Source organism: Olea europaea, chromosome 7 (assembly GCF_002742605.1).
Source record: "Olea europaea var. sylvestris chromosome 7, O_europaea_v1, whole genome shotgun sequence".
Taxonomy (NCBI): domain Eukaryota; kingdom Viridiplantae; phylum Streptophyta; class Magnoliopsida; order Lamiales; family Oleaceae; genus Olea; species Olea europaea.
This window is the reverse complement of record NC_036243.1, coordinates 21,417,973-21,428,232: the sequence shown is the minus strand read 5'-3', so window position 1 is coordinate 21,428,232 and position 10,260 is coordinate 21,417,973. Positions and strand designations below refer to the sequence as shown.

General features: G+C 32.4%; 1 protein-coding gene across 2 annotated transcripts in view; it reads right to left on the bottom strand.

The window, feature by feature from the left end:
- The window catches only part of LOC111397418 (uncharacterized WD repeat-containing protein C2A9.03-like), a 7,580-nt gene extending 7,077 nt beyond the window's left edge, over positions 1–503 (bottom strand). The window contains exon 1 of one of the 2 annotated variants that reach the window (XM_023024330.1): positions 324–503. The gene's annotated coding sequence lies outside the window, so the exon portion shown is untranslated. The remainder of the gene's footprint in view (positions 1–323) is intronic. The other variant, XM_023024331.1, reaches the window with a different exon arrangement.
- Positions 504–10,260: the final 9,757 nt, after the last annotated feature.

Genomic DNA, 10,260 nt, shown 5'->3' with positions numbered 1-10,260 from the left:
GAAGGGGGTGGAGGGGGGGGGGGGGAAATAAAATAAAATAAATCAGAAATGTACGACAAAGAACCTTAGGGAACATAGAGACATATACACGTTGTAATTCACGACGATAAATAAAATACTGTAAAAAAAAATTGAGGAATCATACAAAATAAAAGTTCTGAGATATAAACCGAAAGAAGAAAACCCGCGAAATAAAAATAAATAAATACATAACAAGTAAAGAACGTAAAACATATATAGTGAAACTTTCACCAAAAAATAAAATCACGTGAGAATAAAAAACACCGATATATTCAGCAAAAGTGTTGAAATCACCGGCATACCTTGCGAGAAAATTGACAAAAACAACGACAGAGAACTATTTTCTCGGAAAATGAGCAATTATATGAACTTTTCAATTGACGCGAAGAGATTTTTGTTTCGAATTGTTAATAGAAATGGAAAGAACCTTGTATTAAGAGAGAGGAACTGAGGATTGAGAGAGAGAGAGAGAGAGAGAGAATTCTAGCAGTTGGAGAGCAGCCGCAAGCCAATATTTATAGCGGAGGAGTGTGAAAGGGTGTTTTAGGTGGGACCCATGAATTGGGACCTACTTTTAAAAAGAAAATGAATAAATCCGTGTGCTAAGGGACTGCTTGTTGCACTCAAACGGTAGTTAATTTTACCGCTCCGTTTAACGCTATTTTTTTTATAGGGACCCCTTTTTTCGTCGGCATCGTTAATTTTCGGTAAAAAGCACAGCTAATCCAAACAAATTCTGTTCATTTACTCTAATTTTTAATTTGTGCCAACGAAATTTCCTAATGTTGGAGAAATTAGCAACAGAGATCCAAATGGATGAAATTTGACCGTTAATTGACTAATAAAATTGATTTGACCAAATCTTATAAGAAGAAAATGGTAACTTTATAATTTTAACATAAATAAAATAGTTTTTTTTTTTAAAGAAAAGAAATAAAAACAAATTATTGTTCACCCCATTGGTGCAAATGACAGGAGTTAGGTTATCTCACGCCTTGTTGGCAGCCGCAGTATGGAGGTTAAATTCTTGAGATATAGAATTTGACCCCTTGTAGGCGCAGTGTATAGGCAGCTCTTGTTCCCTGATCTGTTAGGACACATCCCGCAATTTACCTCCCTCACAAAGCTCTAGGTGTAGGACGATAAGAACCCTCAAGATTGAGGTTTTACAACAATAAAGAACTCTCGAAATTGCTTCAACAGCCGCCACCACTCACTGCAGCCTCAGCCTTCCCTACAAATCCCCACCTTCACCTCCATCCCAAAACAATATCAATTGCAACCTGTCATACCAAAAGCTCAATTATCACCCATTTTAATAGCTCAATACAAAACAGTGAATAATTTGGGATTGTGAATGATTTTCCATTGCAATTGATCCAACAAACTATATCTAAACTACGCAGGTGAGATTAAATTCAATTTAAAGTAACCAATTTGTTATTAATTTTTCTAAACTAGTTTTAGTTGTTTTGAAAGAGTTAATTGTTGGGACAAATAATCCATGAAAGAGTCTGCTGCTATGTCAATTTAATACATATGCACTAAGAAGTTGGGTTAATCTGCAACTTCAAGAGAGTTCCGGTAGTGACAACCATGCAACAATTTTTTTTTTTTTTTTTTTTGGGTACCTCTCATTGACGTTTTGGTGTAGTGATAGCCATGGATTCAAGCTTTTTCCCAAAATTGTTAATTTTAATTCAAATTTTAAAAAACAAAATGCCATATTTTCGGAGTGATGGTTCAATCATGAGTAGGTGGCGCTTCTGGATTGAGCTGTTGTTCAATGTAATTGAACAAAATCAAGATTATATTGATGACGACGAATTGATCAACTAATAATTGGATCTCTACAACTAATTTCTCAAAAGTTATGGATCTTTGTTGACACAAATTGAAAATTAGGATAAAGCCTCACAAAATTAAAAATTAGAGATCGTTGCTGCTATTTTTTCATTTCAAAATTTTTTGATGCAAATAAAATATTAAATTCTGATAAAAATATACTTTTTAAATTCCATCAATTAGTGATGAATTTTATTGTTCTATACGTCTATTGGGATTTGGAGGTAAAATTCAAAATATATTTCAAAATAATTTATTTTTCATGAATACTTGAACTTTCTGTCCGTAAGGATCAACCAGCCGGTCACCCTCATAGTAAGTAGCACTAACCGTAACGGCGAAGGTAATAAATTGGAAACGGACAAACAGAGGCACACAAATCAAAGCTGGCAGTTAACCTGACTCTATCTAGCTTAATATCTAAACCAATAAAAATCACTGACGCTGTAATAATTCCAATGGGCTCCACCACCATCAACAAAATTGAATTGTAGTACACATCCGCGATATTATTATCCACGTGTCAGGTAGAGATAGCTCCATTTCGCCACAAGGCTCATACACATGACACGGCGGAACCCACCATAAATAACGCTTTTATTATTTTAATTAATTACGAACCTCGAATACGGGGGAATTGGTTAACCCTGGTTACATGTGGGGTTTGAATAAAAGTCTTGTTGCAGTTAATATTTAACCACCAGTCCACCCCCGTCTCTGCCGGTTATCTTATCTCTAGTTTTTGTCGGTTCTTAGGGACCCACAGTTGCTTCGTACAAGTTTCCTTTCTGGGCCTCTACCCAAAAAGAGTCGTTTTCGGTATTGGACTATGCGGGTCGGGTGAGGTTTCCAACATGCTTCTTGAATCTGAACCATTGACCAAATTTTCCATTTCTACACGGCTGAAAATTCAATGCCGGATCTTTGTGGGTTTCGTGGGGCCATACCAATTTCTATGGAAAATGTATTTGTTATCCAAATTGTTACTTTTGTGCTGTTTGATTGTCATTTTTTTGATGAAAAATATTTTTTTACTTTTGATCACCTAACCATATTTTTCTCAAAATAAAGGAAAATATTTTTCTGGGAAAGTAAAATTTTATTTTCCAGGAATTCGCACTTTCTTATTCTCTCTCTCATCTATCCACTCTTACTCATCTACTCATCGATAAAAAAAGGGACAAGTATAATATTTTATAGAATGAAAATTAAATCAATTAAATACATTTAATTAACAATTTTCATGCAAGTAAATTCTAGAATTTATTTTCTTTCTTTACAAATTTCATTCTTGCAATCAAACACATCTTAAGAAAAAATTCTCCACTTAATATTGAATACTTAACTTTAGAGACTCTTCGAGCATAAATTATTATCCTTTTGATATTAAAATTTTGTCCCCATTGTAATCCCTTGAAAATTTTCATCTACGAAGACTGGCTGGAACCGCTAGTGACTAAATTGAGGGTGTAAGTGGGGGGAAGAGAAGAAGAAGAAGAAACTTTTTTTTTTATTTGAGTTTTTTAATTATTTAATGTGGTAAATAGAAAGTTACAATTTTGCCTTTTTAAAATTGATTAAAAGGTGGTCAAAGTTTGTTTTGATAATCAACTAACGACATTTTTTTAAGGAAATCACTCCAAAGGGCTTTACATGCAACGTTTGAAAATGTTAGGGGCGACGATTGCAACAAATGAAAATTTTGGGAAAAGTCTATTAATATTCCAAAGGTTTGAAACCTTTGCTACAATTATCCCTGATCTTTTTTATATTAAAATTTTGTCCCCGTTGTAATCCCTTGAAAATACACTGTCGAATTATTGATGGATACCATTCAATTTATCTTTAAGCATGGATCATGATTTCTTGATTGAAAAATAATTTTTCGTAAAGCAATTATGAATATTATGAACACGTCTTCAGATATAATACTATTAGGAAATTCATGTTTTGCATAATATAGAATAACATAATCGACATGAAGATATCATATAATTATTTTTAAATTGACTAGAGAACTTCAAATCCTGAAAATATTTAATTTTATTTGACGCAACATTTCATTTTTCAAGTATTTTGTCTTAATATACACTTCCTGTGCAGTAATAGACAATCAACCATTTGTCTTTAACGTGCCACCGTTTGCAACCTCCTGCCTATGGGCACAGCCACCTATGACGGCGGTGCTCAGCCTTAAGCGGTGGACTTTGGCCGATATATCATTTTGGCTGTATATAATTCTTTGCTTCACTATTTTGTTCTTTTGCATTTTAAAGCTCATAAACAAATTTGCAACTTGCAACCTCTCTATACAACATTTTTTTTTTTGGACTCTTGTTTTGACATAAAGCATTTCTAAATTAGAAATATATAATATATTTTTAGAAAAAATTGTACTCTGTGTTCTCAATTTTGGTAAAACATTATTATTTTATCCTCAACTTTTTTTTATCATGAAACATTCTCAACCTTTCACTTGTTTGTAAATCACGTCTTTCTATTCATTTTTTGGGTTTAAGGTAATTCGAGCACAATACATTTCTTCATAAAATATTTTCTAAAATTTTAGATTATTCAACATATAATTTACATCAAAGAGAGAAAAGATACGTTCTTACTTTTATTTGTCCTTTTTTTGGAAGGTGAAGGGTGAAGCGAAAATTTGGACAATCTAATAATTGTTATCGATGGTTACAATTATATTAAACTTCGCGAGGTAGTTTTTCATTGTAAAGAAGTAATAAAGCCAAATGTCACTAAAAATCAAATTAGAATATAACCAAATATCCCAATGGATATTCATAATATATTGCCCTTTAATAACAATTCCAAATACCCCATGTATAACAGCAATCAAAGAAGAAATCTATGTCTCTTTCCAGTTTAGAATAGTTGGGTCCTATCGGCCTCCACGCACATGGATTGCTGCCTGTGTATGCAACGCAGTGACCCGTCTCGAACTGCAGGGAAAATAACTCGACTGTCGTTGTGGCCTTTGGTAGGACCTTTCGAACATTTTTCGATATATTGAATGGTTCGCATCATTTTCAACTATAGGCCGGACATCTGAGATCCCTCGAGAAGAAGATCAAGTTGTATTTTGGAAGGAAAAAAAATCTTATTAATATTTCTTGAATTGCTAACTTTCTATAGTATGGTGTGCTTTTGATGAATATTTGGAGTTTGAAGTTCGTCATGTACATGTGAAATTGAAGCCAATAAGTAAAATCGACATTCAAATTAAGGAAGAATTTATTGTCACTCAACTCTGACTATTAACAAAATATTTGATAGTGCTAATATTATAAGAGTTCTATTTTGTGACATCTTTGAATGATCATTACTTACATCGTAAATATGAAAATTTTCTTTGAATGATCCACTATCACATTATTTAATAAATAATTGATGAGCTTTTATCGATCTAAATTTTATAAATGGCCCTATTTACATAAAAGTGTATGTAAAGCACAAAAGTGAGTTTCGATATTTTCTATAAAAAAAAAAAAAACATTTATTTAAAACAAAGGCTACAAAAACAAATAATTAAAACAACTAAGTCCAAACACAAATAAGTTATCATTATTTCTTCCATAAACTATATTGTTTAAATTAATTACTATTATTTAAAAAGAAGCTAGCCTAGTTATCATGAGTTAGACCCCACGAGGCATGCTGCTGATGCATGGATTCCCCTTTATTTCATTTTTCGCTGGCTTGATAATTGAATTAGCTGAATTTTTATATAAATATTAAATTTATCACATCGTGTTAAAAGTTGTAAAGATTTCTACAAATAAAATAAGAAGAGAAATGTTGGAATTTATTTATTTTTTATTTTTTTGTGTTTGGCGTTCTAATGATTTTGATTTAGACCATGTTTTTTGTCACTAGCTTTTTATAATTTTTTTAATTAGAAATTCCACTACTTTATGTCATCTCTAAATTATTTTTTATATAAAAGATTATAATTTCTCTCTTTTTAGTTACATCATTGATGGGATTTCATGCCCAAATACATTATTTTTCATATTTTTTTACGCGTATTACAATTTATTAATGCCTAATTAACGACCTTTACAAACACGTTTATAACCCTTTTACTATTTGCCTAGCAAAATTAAATTTATTGATGTCATGTTAGTGACCCCTTTAATTTTTCTGCATTTCTATTATCATAGCATCTATGTATATTTATCATTAATTCATAATACATTTGATCCTGTTTGATTTAGATAAAAATCAATTTTTTAAGTATATTCTGATAAAAGTTGATGGTATGAGTGATTGAAAAATTGTGGATCCTATAAATTGCGGTTAAAATTAATTCTTGACTTTGACTTAAAATTTAATCAGATTTTTAGCTGAATCAAACAAGAGCTTAGTATAATAAATTTTACATTGCTAAATTATTAGACAATAATTGTGTCACACATTGATTGTGTGCATGGCCTTCTATCAATAAAGAGGTGAAATTTTTTTTCTTTAATCGATAAAACTCAATCGTCACCCACATCATCTCACTCCCCTTGCATGTAAAAGCGACCAGAATGAACAATTTCTCGTGCAAGCAATAGTCCCACAAAAGGAATCAAGAAACTTTTGATCATTCTAGTTGGAGGTGACATTACACCTACTAGGATTTTAGGCTTGAAATTAGTTTATATTTGTTGGAATGTGCAGAAACACTTTCAAAAGTTATTAGGAACTCTAGTACAAAGCTAAATGACAAATTAAATTAATTTTTTTTTGGTGGGTGGGGGTTGTAATGTCGCATAATTCCGCCACTGGGAATAAAATATGAAATTACACTTCCATTAATTAATTAATATTCGGATGTGCAATAATAGTTCACAAACAAAAGGAGATGAAGACCTTGTGACTAATTATGTGACTTTGTTCCATTTGAATAAGCAATTCATTTACCTAACTAAATAAGCTTAAAGCTTTACTTTGGAATAGAACAAAAACAAGTTGGCATGAATATTCGGAAGGTAAGAAATGTAGAAAAAGGTACATCGAAGAAGCAAATTCAGAAGGATCGAAAGCTATCCTAATGGAGAGGAGAGACAGAGTTGGATGATTATGTACTGTTTTTATTTACTCTAATAGGTATCTTTGATTTAAAAAAAAAAAATAAATTTAATCATTACTAATTAGATGTGAGCAATGCTATAAAATTAAAAAGTTCAGTATATAAAAAAGGTTGAAACCAAAAGGGTACAAGAATTATAAAATGAGGATCAATAATGCAAATTTGTCAAAATATGAAAACTTGCCTATGTAGAAAAAGGTATATCGAAGAAGCAAATTCAGAAGGATCAAAAGCTATCCTAATGGAGAGGAGAGACAGAGTTGGATGATTATGTACTGTTTTTATTTACTCTAATAGGTATCTTTGATTTTAAAAAAAATAAATAAATTTAATCATTACTAATTAGATGTGAGCAATGCTATAAAATTAAAAAGTTCAGTACATAAAAAAGGTTGAAACCAAAAGGGTACAAGAATTATAAAATGAGGATCAATAATGCAAATTTGTCAAAATATGAAAACTTGCCACCGAATTAATCGATATTCGGAGGTGCAAGAATTGGTCCACAAACAAAAGGAGATGGAGATATTGCCAGCTGACTTATTCCATATTTATACATCTTTTTCTACCTTTTTTTTTTTTTTATTGTTATCCCCATTTTAAAATATTCTTATTTGAACCTTTTCGCTGTAATAAAAATTATTCTATTATTATTATTATTATTATAGAATTTTTTTCTGCTTCTTTTATGACGGTCCTGATTTGGTTTTGGCTGATCAATTAATCAAGTTGTGTGTGAAGAGAACCCACAATGGGATTCTTCAATTCGACATTACTTAGAAGACCGATACTTATGTAAGGACATGTTTGGTTTTCTCATGCATGAACTGACCTTCCTAGGCTTTTTCACTTGCAATAATTAAACTAATCTTACATATAATTTTCCTTGTGCAATGTTGCGTATGAAAAGTTGAAGGGAAGGGCAAAAGAAGACTGATACAGTGAATAAGTGTGAGCATGCTTTGCCAAGATTAAAAGGTAAACTTATAAATTTACTGAAAAATAATCACAGTTTAGAATAAATATTTTCTTAGTTGATAAAAGTAAAAATAAGTAAGTTTTTTTTAACTTACGTTCGCTAGTTTTTTAACATATATTGTCAAAAAATTAGTTATTTTTTAATAGAAATAGTCGTGATCTCATGAAGTACATGGATAACAAATGAGTCGTAGCTATAAATATAAGGTTGAGATTAAGATTTAAATTTGAACGTATTAAAAATGAAAATTAATAGTATACATATAGTTTATGTTAAGTGCTGATGACATGGCACACCAATTAGTTGGACCAATTAATTGGTGAATCAGATCATCTCTCTCTATTACAGTTACAGTGTAACAGTATTAAAGAAAAACATGGAAATAAAAGAAACTTTCAAAATCTGTAAGGTATAATATTTCTTGTCCATCAAATTAACGCATATACATAAAATAACCTAATTAAAATAAATAAGAAATTGTCAAAAATGGCTTGTATAGAGTTGTTTTGGCATAATTTTGAGTGGAATTTATTCCTTCATTTTAAAAGATCAAAGTGAATTTGTATTCTCCTATATGAGAACATCGAAAGTATATTTACTTGTTAAAAATTATGCTCGTACGAATGAAAAATTATAGTTCAAAATAAACCCATTGAAAGATATTTGTGTGTTGGATTGACAAACTAATATAATTTGCCCCACATATAAAAATGGACAAGGCAAATCACGTACTAATTAGTACCTCGGGCTATTGAAATTGTGTACGATCACAACCTGCGTACACATGTCAAATTGAAATTAACAAATATATTTTACGGACGTTGTGTAATATTGTTGACACACAAAAGTTCAGCCCAAATCGAATAACTTAAGAAATGAAGTCCAATTGGAGGATCCCCAAATCAGATAGCCCAAAGAACGACCCAATCAGGCAATGCAGGATAAAGGCCCAAATAGGGAGGCCCATGAACGCGGTAATACCATCGTCCAAGGTTACAAGTCGCCCAAGATTTGAGCGAATGGATTGCCATGCAGTCGCCCAGAACTGTGACTCTGTTCTCGCCCAAACCTTCGAGTTGCCCAGGATCTTAGCAAATATAAGATGTTATGGTTATCCAAAGGTGCGGTTAATGAAGCAGTTATTGAGTAACCCTATCACGTTCCACGATTTAAGAAATTCAATTGAAGACGGTTGAACGACAAAAAGTAATGGCAGCAGTTAGAGAAGGCAGTTCCATGACAAGTTGGCCACTATGAAGAAAATGGGCAGTTATAGAGCGATCAAGCAGTTTTTAAGCAGTTGATCACGAAGAGATCATCCAGGCAGTATAAAAGGAAGAAAAGACATAGAGCAAAGGACCCCGAATCAAACACTCTCAAACATAGAATATGTAACTTTCAATTTCTTAGTTTAGATTTAAACACTTCTTTTCAGTAACTCGTGTGCTTGCGCCTCTTGGAGGCATTCTATTTTATTTTCCAATTGTAAAGTCATCGCCAATAAAAACACCCCTTTTTGGGACATTGTTTCAAGAGGTTTGTCCCTTACACAATCGTCCGATCCCTTTTTAATTGTTAGCGACTAACCCGCGCGAAACAATTTGGCACGCCCAGTGGGACAGTAGTGTTTGGTGTTGAAAATACAAAAGGTGAAATAATATGCCTCAGAGATCCGATAAGGAAGCAGCAAGTCAGGGAGGAGTCTAGTCTGTGATTGAGCGATATGAGGAGTAGCATAGCTCTCCACGAACAGATGGACAGAATCAGAGCAGTAACAGTCGTTACGAATCAATGACAGAGTTGAGTCCTTGAACTATGCGTGCACTACTTGGAGAACTCACACAAGATGTCGTTGAACAAGTAAATTTTCGAAATATTCATAATATGGAAAGATTTACCTAGAACGGGAATGCACATTATGACAATATGGCCAAACAACTGAATACTTTGAACGAAATAATGAATAAGTTAGTAGGCCAAATTTGTCAACCAGTTATACCTCTTGCAAACCATTTTCAAATTAGGACAATTGTGGGACATAATCCCCCAATCCTAAATCCAAATCAAGGTGTAGAACCTCCTATTGGTCCCTCTACTTCAAACCAGTGGGATGGTATAGTGCCAAATCAGAATAATGGTAGTGGTACGCCTAACTTGGAGGGTAATCCAAATGCAAGAGATAATGTCCTAAATAATGGGCAAAATACCCCACGTGTTAATGAGGGAATAAATGTTCGGGCTAATGGTAACAATGACCCAAATCATGGTAACTTTGTTGCCAATCAAGGACCAAACATCAGGCCTCAAACAAATCAATCGG